The sequence below is a fragment of the Orcinus orca genome, unplaced genomic scaffold (genome assembly GCF_937001465.1).
Source record: "Orcinus orca unplaced genomic scaffold, mOrcOrc1.1 scaffold_23, whole genome shotgun sequence".
In the NCBI taxonomy this organism is placed as follows: Eukaryota; Metazoa; Chordata; class Mammalia; order Artiodactyla; family Delphinidae; genus Orcinus; species Orcinus orca.
In genome coordinates this window covers 5,117,414-5,131,203 of record NW_026043884.1, presented here as the reverse complement: position 1 = coordinate 5,131,203, position 13,790 = coordinate 5,117,414, and positions in this window count along the sequence as shown.

The following is a 13,790-nucleotide window of genomic DNA, read 5'->3' as shown; positions in this document are numbered from 1 at the left end:
GACACTGTTCTGTTCTGTAATTCATTTCTTGTGCAGCCATATTTACCCTCCCTGTATAAGTGATATCTTATGATATGTTTCTTTTTCTGTTTGACTTATTTCAAGTAGTATTATCGGACCTAAATCCACTCTTTATCCTTCTACTAGCCTTATTACCTTGATTTCATGGTGAAGAGATATTCCATTGTACATAAGTACCACATCTTCTTTATCCATTGTTCTCTTTCCTGGGATATTTAAGGTGTACTGAAGTTGAGGTTCTTGTAAACAGAGTAGCCCTAAACTGTGGTGTGCTTGTGTCTTGTTGATTTTTAGACTTCCCTAGATATACTCCCATGATTGGAAGTGTCCTATGCTCTGTAGCTCTGTTTTTTAGATGATTTAGGAACCACCATACACTTCTCCAGAGTGGCTCTCGGCAGTTCACACACTGCCCATCAGCGTATAAAGGCTCCCTGTTCTCCATGGCCTGTCCTGCATTTCTGGTTTTTACAAATTTTTAGGATGGCCCTTTTGACCGGTGGGAAATGAGACTTCTTTGTTGTGCACATTTGCATTGCTTGCTTGCTTCGTTGCCCATAAAGTGCGTATGCCTTTTTTCCTGGATATAATCAGGAAAACACGCATACGCCCTTTTGGGCCAACTGCATCATTGTCGAAATTCTGCCGCTTTTCATGTGCTTTAAAGACGAGTCCAATCTATCTCTTGAAATCTGTTTCTTGCAATTCTGTCTTGCATTCAGATCCTCTTCTTTGCCTTACCTCAACATATTTTTGGACGTTAGTTTTCATTTATAACTCTGCAGGTTTGTGAATTGCAGTGACCCTGAGCTCCATTTTTTAAGTTGCTCTTTTGTGAGCTGGCCTCAAACCCGCAGGATTGCTTCAGGCCCTATTTTGGCTCCGGCGAGGCGGGCTGAGCCTTTTTTCAATTCTTATTCTTAATGGGAAATTAGAGTGATATGTGCCCGTCCAAACCCCTACAACTATTCTCTCATTGGTTCCCCCTCTTCCCGTTCATCCTCCTCACAATTTGCAAAATGTGTGAAACAGAAGTTGAAATGTGCTGATTCTCCAAGTGGGGAGATTCTAAGTAACGTGGCTGGAATGGTGAACAGGAGCACCAGGAGAGGATAAATGAGCTGCATTTTAGACACATCTCCTGATCACATGGTGTACAGTCCTCTGGGTTTTCCATGCATGTTTTAGCTGTAGGAAGATCCCTTGAACCTGCAGATTTGGGACCCATTGAATGGGTACCAGGTAGTATTACTTTAAAGGGTGTGCATTTCCTCACCCAACCTCACATTTCTCTTAGTGCAAACAGTTTCCAGCCTTATGTCTCATCCTGCTGTGGGTCTAGATGTGTTCAATCCATGTTGCATCACCGTCCCTGAGGAAAAGTTGTAAGAGGTTTTCTCTGTCTCTCTGTCATTTATTTTTTTCAATTTATTACTATATTGGTTACAGCTGATTTTCAAAGCTCTGTTTCTTGCTGCTGTACATCCACTTGATTCACGTACAGAGAGACATCAGTAAATTCTTTTTCAGATTCTTACCAGTCGTATATATTCTTTTCCGGTGACTTGAGTGTGCTGAGTGCAGTTCTTTTAGCTACCGTGTGGGCCTTGTTGATTATCAGTTTGGTATTTGGAATGGTATCTTTGCTAATTTCAACCTCCTGGATGATGCCTCACCCCTCCCCACCTTTCCCGTTTAGCAGCCTTATGCGTGTTTTCTACATATTTGACTATGTTTTTGTTTTGTAATTTATTTCATGTGTAGCCATTTTGGATTCCACCTTTAAGTGATATCTTATGATATGTGTCTTTTTCTTTTTGAATTATGTCACTTAGAAAGATCATACGTAACTCCTCCGGAGTTGTTACAACTGGCCATATTTCATTGATTTCCAGGCTGAATAATATTCCACTCTACCTAAGTACCACATCTCTATCCATTTTTTCTCTCCAGAGACATTTAAGTTATATCCTAGTCGAGGATCTTTTAAACAGAGAGGGGGTAAACATTGGGGTGCCTGTGTCCTCTCGATTTTTGTTTTTCCCAAGATATACGCCCATGAGTGCAAGTGCCCTATGCTCTGTAGCTCATTTTTTAGATGCTTTAGTAAACACAATACACTTCTCCAGAATGGCCGTTGGCAATATACATTTCCACTATAAGTCTCACAGGGCTCCCTCTTCTCCTTGCCCTGTCCTGCATTTCTGTTGTTTACGCTTTATGCGGATGGCTCTTCTGACTGATGCGAAGTGATATCTTTTGTAGTATTGACTTCCAGTGCCCACCTGTTTGGTTGGCTAAAAAAGTGTATGCCCTTTTCTTGAATATGTACAGAAAAAAACGCATACACCCTTTTTGGCCAACTGCAATGTTGGCAATGTTCAGCTCCTTTTCTTGTGCTTAATGGCGAGTCCTTTCTACCTCCTCAGATCCCTTTCCTGCCATTCTCCCTTGCTTACAAGTCCTTTTCTCTGACTTTCCTCAAGACATTTTTCAGTGATGGATATTTTCAACTCTGCAGTTTCGTGAATTTTACTGCCCCTGAGTTCCATTGTTCAACTTGTGTTTATGGGAACTGGCCACAAAGCAGAGGGATTTCCTCAAGCCCTATACTGTTTCCATGGGCAACCCTAGCCTTTGGTCAATTCGTCTTCCTGATTGGAAATTAGAGTGACATGTGCCTGTCTGAACACCTAGGACTTGTCTCTCATTGTTCCTCATCCTTCCGCTTCATCCTCTGGACAAATTCCAAACTGTACGCAACAGGATGTTGACAGTGCTGACATCTCCAAGTGGGGAGACTGTTAGTAAAGACGCTGGAGGGGTGAACCCGAGCACCAGGAGATGAGGAGATGAGATGCCTTTTCCAAACTCTTCCCGATCAGACGGTATACCATCCTCTGGGTGTGACAGACATGTTTTAGCAGTAGGAAGAGTCCCATTCATGTAAGGAGAACACCAGGGCTTTTTCAAAATCAGTGTCTCCCCGAAACCCAAACTGGGGAATTTTTTAAGCTACGGCTACACATATGTTCATTAAGGGCCTTGGGAAGTAGGCAGAGTCCAAACGTTAGGTGATTGAAGTCTTCAGGGTCAGAAGCACTCACCACCAGCTTCCCTTATGTTACACTTTAACTGTCATTGATAGATGATGTCAATAAAAATATCTATTCTTTTCCAGATTATTTCCCCTTATAGGTTATAGCAAAATGTTGAGTGTAGTTCCCTGTGCTATACAGTAGTTTCTTGTTGATGATCTATTTTATACATAGCAGTGTGTATGTGTTAATCCCAAACTGTTAATTTATCCCTCCTCCCACCTTTCCCCTTTGGTAATAATAAATTATAAGATTTTATACTTCTCAGAAATGGGGGAGCTGAAAGAGAGGTATCATTTTCAATGGAAAAGCATTTAAAACAAGATTGAAGCTTTAACCAAGATTATTAGATGTACATCCTTGGAAAGAAATCACTTCGTTTCTCTAATATTGACCTGACAAATAAGACAAACCTTTTCACTGAACTTGCTTATAATAAAGTGATGGAAATATCAAATGGAAGTGTTAGAAACATCTTATTTTACCCGAGCCTTATACACTGTTCTATGTTAACTACAGTTTGGCTCACACATCTGTTCATTGAGGTTACAATAGTCTCAATTTCTGTTACTGATCCTCCAGAGTGGACCCCAACAAGTGTCCCCCTGCCCAGTGTCATTGGGGCCAACAGATCGAGACTGAGTTTGGTTCACAAGCAAAGGAAACTTTATATTTTGATCAGAGAATGGAGAGGTGAGAGCATGCACTACCCCGTGGGCTGTGGGCTGGGCTGTTGTGTAGAGATCCTGTCAGAGTCAGTGGGAGGGAGGGGGCTGAGCTCTCGAGGGCCGGGTTGGCTGCAGCTCAGGCTCTATATCGCGGAGTCTGCACTGGGCCCCAGGGGCTGAGGTGTCGTCCCAGCCATTCTGCACTAGGAAATCTGGTCTGAAGTGCCGGGTGTGGAACCTCTGCATGCGGGACCCTAGGAGCACATGAAATTAGACAAAGCACAAAGGATAAAAACGGTTAGACTTGACTTTATTGCCCAGATTCTATTTTTATCTCCCAGGGATTTTTAATGGGCTTTGCTGGGGACAAACCCCTCCTCTGCCTTTTGCCCCGTTCCTCATTCTTGGAGTGCTGAGGGTGCAGACCCTTCTTCTGTAACTGCTGAGTGCTGAGTTGGGAGCCCTCATACCCGGGGGCGAGGGTCAGAGCTCTCCCCAGCAGCCTCCAGGTGACGTTGATTGTCCCCAGGCCCCCTGCCTCCCTGCTCGTCCACCTGAGCACCAGCATTGGAAGTGTTATAGATTCTAATGACCTTTAAGGGTCCAGGAAAGAGATGTGCAGAGACGCTGTGGGGGCCGGTTTCACCCCGCCCCACATTTGTTCGGCCACCTTAGGCTGACCGTTTCTGCCAGCCTAGATGCTCTGACCAGTAGTCTGCGCTTTCTTCAATTAGGTCCCTGAATTAACGTACAAACAGCACCAGGTGTCAGAGCCCTGCCCGCTCAACTCCCAGACAGTCCAGGGTCAGTGGTGATCAAGGACCATGATGGCCACTGAGTCAACAGCCTTTTGAAGTAAACAGAAGTCCAGCCGGTCTCATTGGCCACCAACATCACGGTGTCTGTAGGCTTTTCTTTGGTGACAGTGTGATATACGGTTCCCCCGCCAAGATTATTAGCTCCCCTCTGGGTGCAGTATGTCCTGCAAGCAGTAGTCTATTCTTTTGGGACACACTCTTGTTGTTTTATGAGAGAAACTCCAGGTCAAGTGATGTTCACATGAGTCGTCATGGTGCCCTGTTGCCCCCGGTTATCTCTCTGGATGTTGGAGTTGGAAGGCCTCCTCACTCGAGGTTGGTGTGCCCACAGAGCGAACCCTGCAACTTCAGGGCATGGTTGGTGGTTAGGATCACCATGTGGGGTCCTTTTCCCTTAGGAGTGAGGTGGCCTTTGGGGCTGCTGATTTCCAGGATTTTAGATACCGCCAGTATCTTGGCCAGATGTGGCAGTGGGCCAAGCCCCTTGGTGACCGTAGTTTATCCTACCTGGATGGCATTCATTGCATTCTTGCATTGTTCCATTTCAAGTGGTCCCAGATTTTGCACTAATTCTCCAATGGCGATTCACTGGGAATGTAAAGGTCAAAGGGTTTAGCTAAATTGGGGAGTTCCAGGGCAAGGGTCTGAATTGACTGCTCTTTCCATTCTTGAAAGGCCACTTCTGGATTCTATTCAAAAGGATCATCATCTTTTCCTTTCAGTGTTTCATATAGAGGCCCAGCTAGTGGACTGTAGTTAGGGATCCAGAAGCAGCAAACCCTGGCCTCCCCAGGAACCCCTAAGCTGTCTTCTAGTTTTAGAAAGGGGTAAGGCTGAAAATGGTTTCTTTCCTTTCCTGGGATGGGCTTCTCCGACCTTCTGTGAGAATGAAGCCCAGGCAGGTCACCGCAGTCTGTGATATTTGAGCTTTTTCTTGGACAACTTCTATCCTTTATTGGCTTGGTAGTTCAGAGGCCTCCTTAGTAGGGCTGGCGATCAGAATGTCGTCTGTGTACTGAAGGAGGGTTTCCTTTTCCAGAGGTAGAACTTTTAGGTCTTTAGCTAAGCTTTCCCCAAAGATGGTGTGGGAATTTTTGCACCCTTGGGGCAAGACGGCCCGGAAGTATTGTTTTAGTTGTATGTTGAGTCCTGCCACTCACAAGCCAAAATTTCTTGTGACTCTGGGACTAATGGAATACAAAAGAAGGCATCATTGAAGACTAATACAGAATACCATGTCCTGGTGGTTGGTAGAATGACCAGCAGGGTGTAGGAATTAGGAGCAGCTGGAGGTATATCCTCGGTGGCTTCACTGACTGTCCTGACATCCTTTACCAGGTCCCCAGCAGCCCATGGGGCTCTCGTGGTCAGACCAATCCCAGAATATGGAGCTCACCTGGGCAGGTACCCCACCCCCACCCCAGCCCACGGGGCTCTCGTGGTCAGGCCCCTCCCAGGATACAGAGCTACCCTTGCAGGTACCGTGGCAGGGCTGGGCACACAGGAACCGTGCACATAGCCCTCATTGCAGAGCACCCCCAGCACACCTGTCGCTCAGAGCTGACACAGAGCACCTCAGAGCAGGACTTGAACTAACAAACAGCAGCTGCGACAGGTCTGTGACCCTGGGCATCACTCTGTGCGGCCTCCCTCCACCTGGTCTTCCAGAGACTTCCACTGCACCCGGGGCACCAGGCCTCTGTCTCCAACCACCACCCACACCTCCTCTCCCTGACTCCTGGGTTCCTCTCATTAGGAGAGGGTTTTCTTGAAGTTGTCTCCCACTCATGGGCCAGATAAAATGATTAGAAAACAAGCCAAAGCTGCAGCCCCTTGTCTATCCTGACTCTCAGGAGCCCACACCTGTTCCTTGGACCTGGCCGGTTCAGCAAGTTCCATTTTCTGCAGCTGTGAGCCCCTGAGGGGTGATGATTGGCTGACCTGGGCAGCCTTACCATGCCGGCCAGCCCTCCCCAGGTGTGCCTGGGTTGAGATCAATATAAATACCACTCCAGGCAGCAAGAGGCCCTGCAGCCGTGCCTGATGCCATTTTCTCTGCCCTGTCAGCAGTCTCGGGGCTGGGCTGGTGGGAGGGAGTGAGAGGCCACGGCTTTGTGGGTGGCCCAGTGTGAGTGGGGCTCTGCTGGACTTTCTGCAGCAGTTGCCAGGCTGCCACCTGCTAAAGAAGAGGATGTGTCACCTATACCTGCTGCTGGAATTTCTCCCTGGGCAGAGGTGAGGAAGGAAAAAAGCAGTGGGGGCAGGGACAGGACGGGTATCTCAGGCAGGGAAATGGAAATCTTCCAGAAGAGCACCCAGGGCCAGGACCATCCTGGCTGGCCTGCAGGCACCAAGTCGGCCGGCATGCTGTCACTCGTGTGGCTCTATGGCCCTTCCTCTAGGCTTTCAAGTCCTTGTATATATTCAGGTGTTTTACCTGGGACGGGTGGGAATAGTTCAGCAGCAACTGGCCTGGGGCTCAGCTCACGTTTACTCACAGATGCCTCAGCACGGTGCCCCAGCTTTGCAATGAGGATGCTTGTTGCGTGGGGGCTGCTGGCTGAATGGGAGACGATTCCCCACCACTGACCAACTTCAGAATTGTTTACAACTGGAGCAAGTGCCCTGATACGGTTTTCCTCTGTGGAACTGGTGGGTTCTGTGTTTTTTTTTCTCTTTTTCATTTTTGGTTCAAGGTAGATTTTATTCCTCTTTTTTGTATTTACAGATATAAGCATGGAAATAATTTATTCATATAAATACATGTATGTGAAGGGAATAATTGTTTTTTCTGTTTTATTTTTTAAATTTTATTTCTTTTTAATTTTGAATTTTATTTTATATTTTTATACAGCAGGTTCTTATTGGTTATCTATTTTATACATATAAATGTATACATGCCAATCCCAGTCTCTCAACTCCTCCCACCACCACCCCCCCAACAGCTTTCCCCCCTTGTTGTCCATACGTTTGCTGTCTACATCTGTTGCTCTATTTATGCCTTGCAAAATGGTTAACCTGTACAGTTTTTCTAGGTTCCACATATATGCATGAATATACAAGATTTGTTTTTCTCTTTCTGACTTACTTCACTCTGTATGACACTCTCTAGATCCATCGACGTCTCTACAAATGACCCAATTTCATTCCTTTTCATGGCTTAGTAATATTCCATTTTATATATGTACCACAGCTTTATGCATTCGTCTGTCTGTGGGCATTTAGGTTGCTTCCATTACCTCGATATTGTAAAGAGTGAGGCAATGAACATTGCGGTGAATGTCTCTTTTTGATTTATGGTTTTGTCTGGGTATATGTCCAGAACTGGGATTGCTGTATCATATGGTAATTCTACTGTTAGTTTCTTAAGAAACTCCATATTGTTCTCCATAGTGACTGTATCAATTTATATTCCCAAAAATAGTGGAAGAGGGTTCCTTTTCTCCACACCCTTTCCAGCATTTTTTGTTTGTAGATTTTCTGATGATACCCATTCTACCAGGTGTGAGGTGATACTTCATTGTTGAGTCCATTTTGTTGAGCAAGGGGTAGGTCTTGTCTATTACATATTTAGCTTATGGAATGGTATCTCTGCTAATTTCAAACTCTGGTGTTATGCAGCACCCCAACTCACCTTCCCCCTTAAGCAAGCATAAGTTGGTTTTCTAAATTTGAGACCCTGTTCTGTTTTGTAATTCAGTTAGTGTGTAGCCAAGTTTACATTCCGTGTATTAGTGATATCTTATGATGTTTCTTTTTCTGTGTGACTTATTTCAGTTAGAATCATCATACCTGAATCCACTCATTATGCTGCTACGGGCCTGATGACATAGATGTCATTGCTGAGTGATATTGCATTGTACGTAAGTACCAAAACTTCTTTATCCATTTTTCACTTTCTGTGATATTGAACTTGTACCGTAAACGAGGTTCTTGTAAACAGAGCCGTCCCAAACTTTGGGGTGGCTGTGTCTTTTTGATTTTAATTTCCCTAAGCTATAGGACCATAAATGGAAGTGCCCTAGGCTCTGTTGCTTTGTTGTTTAGATGTTTCCGGAAACACCATACACTTCTCCCAAGTGGCTGTTGGCAATTTACATCCCGCCCATCAGCATAACAAGGCTCCCAGTGCTCCATGGCCTGTCCTGCCTTTCTGGATTTTACAATTTTCTCAGATGGCCCTTTTGACCAGGGGGAAGTGAGACTTCATTGTAGTGCAGATTTCCTTTGCAAGCTTGCTTGGTTGGCCAAAACGGGCGTATGCGTTTTTTCCTGATATATATTCAGGAAAAAACGCATACGCCCTTTTTGGCCAAGTGCATCATTGTCGACGTTCTGCCTCTTTTCCTATGCTTTAAATGCAATTCCAGTCTACCTCCTGAAATCGGTTTCCTGCAATTCTGCCCCGCTTTCAAGTCCTCTTGGCAGCCTTACTTCAGTATATTTTTGGACGATAGCTGTCATTTATAACTCTGCAGGTTTGTGAATTACAGTGCCCCTGAGCTCCTTTCTTCAACTCGCTTTCTTGTGAGCTGGCCGCAACACCGCAGGATTGCTTCAGGCCCTAATCTGGTTCCGGCACGGCACGCTGAGCCTTTGGTTAATTCCTCTTCCTGGTGGGAAATGAGAGTTAAATTTGCCCGTCCAGACACCTCCAGCTAGTCTCTCATTGGTTCTCCCTATTCCTGTTCATCTTCCGCAGAAATTGCAAACTGGGCCAAACAGGAGGTTAAAGGCACTGACTCTCCAAGTCGGGAGAGTGTTAGTAAAGCGTCTGGAATGTTGCACCCGAGTACCAGGGGACGAGAACTGAGACATATTTCAACACGTCTCCCGATCACACGGTTGATCATACTCTGGGTTCCACATGCATGTTTTAGCTGAAGGAAGAATCCCTTAAACCTGGAGAGTTGAGACCCGTGGAATGGGTACCATGCAATAAGAGTTCAAAGGGTCTTCATTTGCTCACCGAACCTCTCCAATCCTATCACTGCTGTGTTTATGCCCCTGTACACACGGTTGATTCTCTTTTGGAGACATAGCGATCCATAGCTTTTAAGATACTTACTAGTCAGGTACATTCTTAGGTGTTTAATATGTGGTGTTGAGTCTATTTCGTTGAGAAAGGAGTAGCTCTTGTCTATTCCATATTTGGCTTAAGGAACTTTATCTGTGCTCATTTCAATCTCTGGTTTTATGCAGCACCCCACCTCACCTTTCCCCTTAAGCAAGCATAAGTTGGTTTTCTAAATTTGAGACCCTGTTCTGTTTTGTAATCCAGTTCCTGTGTAGCCAAGTTTACATTCCGTGTATTAGTGATATCTTATGATGTTTCTTTTTCTGTGTGACTTATTTCAGTTAGAATCATCATACCTGAATCCACTCATTATGCTGCTACGGGCCTGATTACATAGATTTCATTGCTGAGTGATATTGCATTGTACGTAAGTACCACAACTTCTTTATCCATTTTTCACTTTCTGCGATATTGATTATGTACCGTAAACGAGGTTCTTGTAAACAGAGCCATCCCAAACTTTGGGGTGGCTGTGTCTTTTTGATTTTAATTTCCCTAAGCTATAGGACCAGAAGTGGAAGTGCCCTAGGCTCTGTTGCTTTGTTTTTTAGATGTTTCAGGAAACACCATACACTTCTCCCAAGTGGCTGTTGGCAATTTACATCCCGCCCATCAGCATAACAAGGCTCCCAGTTCTCCATGGCCTGTCCTGCCTTTCTGGATTTTACACTTTTTTCAGATGGCCCTTTTGACTTGGGGGAAGTGAGACTTCATTGTAGTGCAGATTTCCTTTGCAAGCTTGCTTGGTTGGCCAAAAAGGGCGTATGCGTTTTTTCCTGAATATATTCAGGAAAAAACGCATACGCCCTTTTTGGCCAAGTGCATCATTGTTGACGTTCTGCCTCTTTTCCTATGCTTTAAATGCAATTCCAGTCTACCTCCTGAAATCAGTTTCCTGCAATTCTGCCCCGCTTTCAAGTCCTCTTGGCAGCCTTACTTCAGTATATTTTTGGACTATAGCTGTCATTTATAACTCTGCAGTTTTGTGAATTACAGTGCCCCTGAGCTCCTTTCTTCAACTCGCTTTCTTGTGAGCTGGCCGCAACACCGCAGGATTGCTTCAGGCCCTAATCTGGTTCCGGCACGGCACACTGAGCCTTTGGTTAATTCCTCTTCCTGGTCGGAAATGAGAGTTAAATTTGCCCGTCCAGACACCTCCAGCTAGTCTCTCATTGGTTCTCCTTATTCCTGTTCATCTTCCCCAGAAATTGCAAATAGGGCTAAACAGGCGGTTAAAGGCACTGACTCTCCAAGTCAGGAGAGTGTTAGTAAAGCATCTGGAATATTGCATCCGAGTACCAGGTGACGAAAACTGCGACATATTAGAACACATCTCCCAATCACATGGTTGATCATACTCTGGGTTCCACATGCATGATTTAGCTGAAGGAAGAATCCCTTAAACCTGGAGAGTTGAGACCCTTGGAATGGTACCATGCAATATGACATCAAAGGGTCTTCATTTGCTCACCGAACCTCTCCAATCCTATCACTGCTGGGTTTGTGCCCCTGTACACACGCTTGATTCTCTTTCGGAGACATAGCAATCCATAGCTTTTAAGATACTTACTAGTCAGGTACATTCTTAGGCGTTTAATATGAGGTGTTGAGTCCATTTCGTTGAGCAAGGAGTAGCTGTTGTCTATTCCATATTTGGCTTAAGGAACTTTATCTGTGCTCATTTCAATCTCTGGTTTTATGCAGCACCTCAACTCAACATTCCCCTTAAGCAAGCATAAGTTGGTTTTCGAAATTTGAGACACTGTTCTGTTTTGTAATCCAGTTCCTGTATAGCCAAGTTTACATTCCATGTATTAGTGATATCTTATGATGTTTCTTTTTCTGTGTGACTTATTTCAGTTAGAATCATCATACCTGAATCCACTCATTATGCTGCTACGGGCCTGATGACATAGATTTCATTGCTGAGTGATATTGCATTCTACGTAAGTACCACAACTTCTTTATCCATTTTTCAATTTCTGTGATACTGAACTTGTACCGTAAACGAGGTTCTTGTAAACAGAGCCGTCCCAAACTTTGGGGTGGCTGTGTCTTTTTGATTTTAATTTCCCTAAGCTATAGGACCATAAGTGGAAGTGCCCTAGGCTCTGTTGCTTTGTTTATTAGATGTTTCAGGAAACACCATACACTTCTCTCGAGTGGCTGTTGGCAATTTACATCCCGCCCAACAGCATAACAAGGCTCCCAGTTCTCCATGGCCTGTCCTGCCTTTCTGGATTTTACACATTTTTCAGATGGCCCTTTTGACCCGGGGGAAGTGAGACTTCATTGTACTGCAGATTTCCTTTGCAAGCTTGCTTGGTTGGCCAAAAAGGGCGTATGCGTTTTTTCCTGAATATATTCAGGAAAAAACGCATACGCCCTTTTTGGCCAAGTCATCATTGTGCACGTTCTGCCTCTTTTCCTATGCTTTAAATGCAATTCCAGTCTACCTCCTGAAATCGGTTTCCTGCAATTCTGCCCCGCTTTCAAGTCCTCTTGGCAGCCTTACTTCAGTATATTTTTGGACGATAGCTGTCATTTATAACTCTGCAGGTGTGTGAATTACAGTGCCCCTGAGCTCCTTTCTTCAACTCGCTTTCTTGTGAGCTGGCCGCAACACCGCAGGATTGCTTCAGGCCCTAATCTGGTCCGGCATTGCATGCTGAGCCTTTGGTTAATTCCTCTTCCTGGTGGGAAATGAGAGTTAAATTTGCCTGTCCAGACACCTCCAGCTAGTCTCTCATTGGTTCTCCCTATTCCTGTTCATCTTCCGCAGAAATTGCAAACTGGGCCAAACAGGAGGTTAAAGGCACTGACTCTCCAAGTCGGGAGAGTGTTAGTAAAGCGTCTGGAATGTTGCCCCCGAGTACCAGGGGAGGAAAACTGAGACATATTTGAACACGTCTCCTGATCACACGGTTGATCATACTCTGGGTTCCACATGCATGTTTTACCTGAAGGAAGAATCCCTTAAACCTGGAGAGTTGAGACCCGTGGAATGGGTACCATGCAATTTGACTTCAAAGGGTCTTCATTTGCTCACCGAACCTCTACAATCCTATCACTGCTGCGTTTATGCCCCTGTACACATGCTTGATTCTCTTTCAGAGGCATAGCAATCCATTGGTTTTAAGATACTTTCTAGTCAGGTACATTCTTAGGCGTTTAATATGGGGTGTTGAGTCCATTTCGTTGAGCAAGGAGTAGCTCTTGTCTATTACATATTTGGCTTAAGGAACTTTATCTGTGCTCATTTCAATCTCTGGTTTTATGCAGCACCCCAACTCACCTTTCCCCTTAAGCAAGCATAAGTTGGTTTTCTACATTTGAGACCCTGTTCTGTTTTGTAATTCAGTTCCTGTGTAGCCAAGTTTACATTCCGTGTATTAGTGATATTTTATGATGTTTCTTTTCCTGTGTGACTTATTTCAGTTAGAATCATCATACCTGAATCCACTCATTATGCTGCTACGGGCCTGATTACATAGATTTCATTGCTGAGTGATATTGCATTGTACGTAAGTACCACAACTTCTTTATCCATTTTTCACTTTCTGCGATATTGATTATGTACCGTAAACGAGGTTCTTGTAAACAGAGTCATCCCAAACTTTGGGGTGGCTGTGTCTTTTTGATTTTAATTTCCCTAAGCTATAGGACCATAAGTGGAAGTGCTCTAGCCTCTGTTGCTTTGTTTTTTAGATGTTTCAGGAAACACCATACACTTCTCCCAAGTGGCTGTTGGCAATTTACATCCCGCCCATCAGCATAACAAGGCTCCCAGTTCTCCATGGCCTGTCCGGCCTTTCTGGATTTTACACTTTTTTCAGATGGCCCTTTTGACCCGGGGGAAGTGAGACTTCATTGTAGTGCAGATTTCCTTTGCAAGCTTGCTTGGTTGGCCAAAAAGGGCGTATGCGTTTTTTCCTGAATATATTCAGGAAAAAACGCATACGCCCTTTTTGGCCAAGTGCATCATTGTTGACGTTCTGCCTCTTTTCCTATGCTTTAAATGCAATTCCAGTCTACCTCCTGAAATCGGTTTCCTGCAATTCTGCCCCGCTTTCAAGTCCTCTTGGCAGCCTTACTTCAGTATATTTTT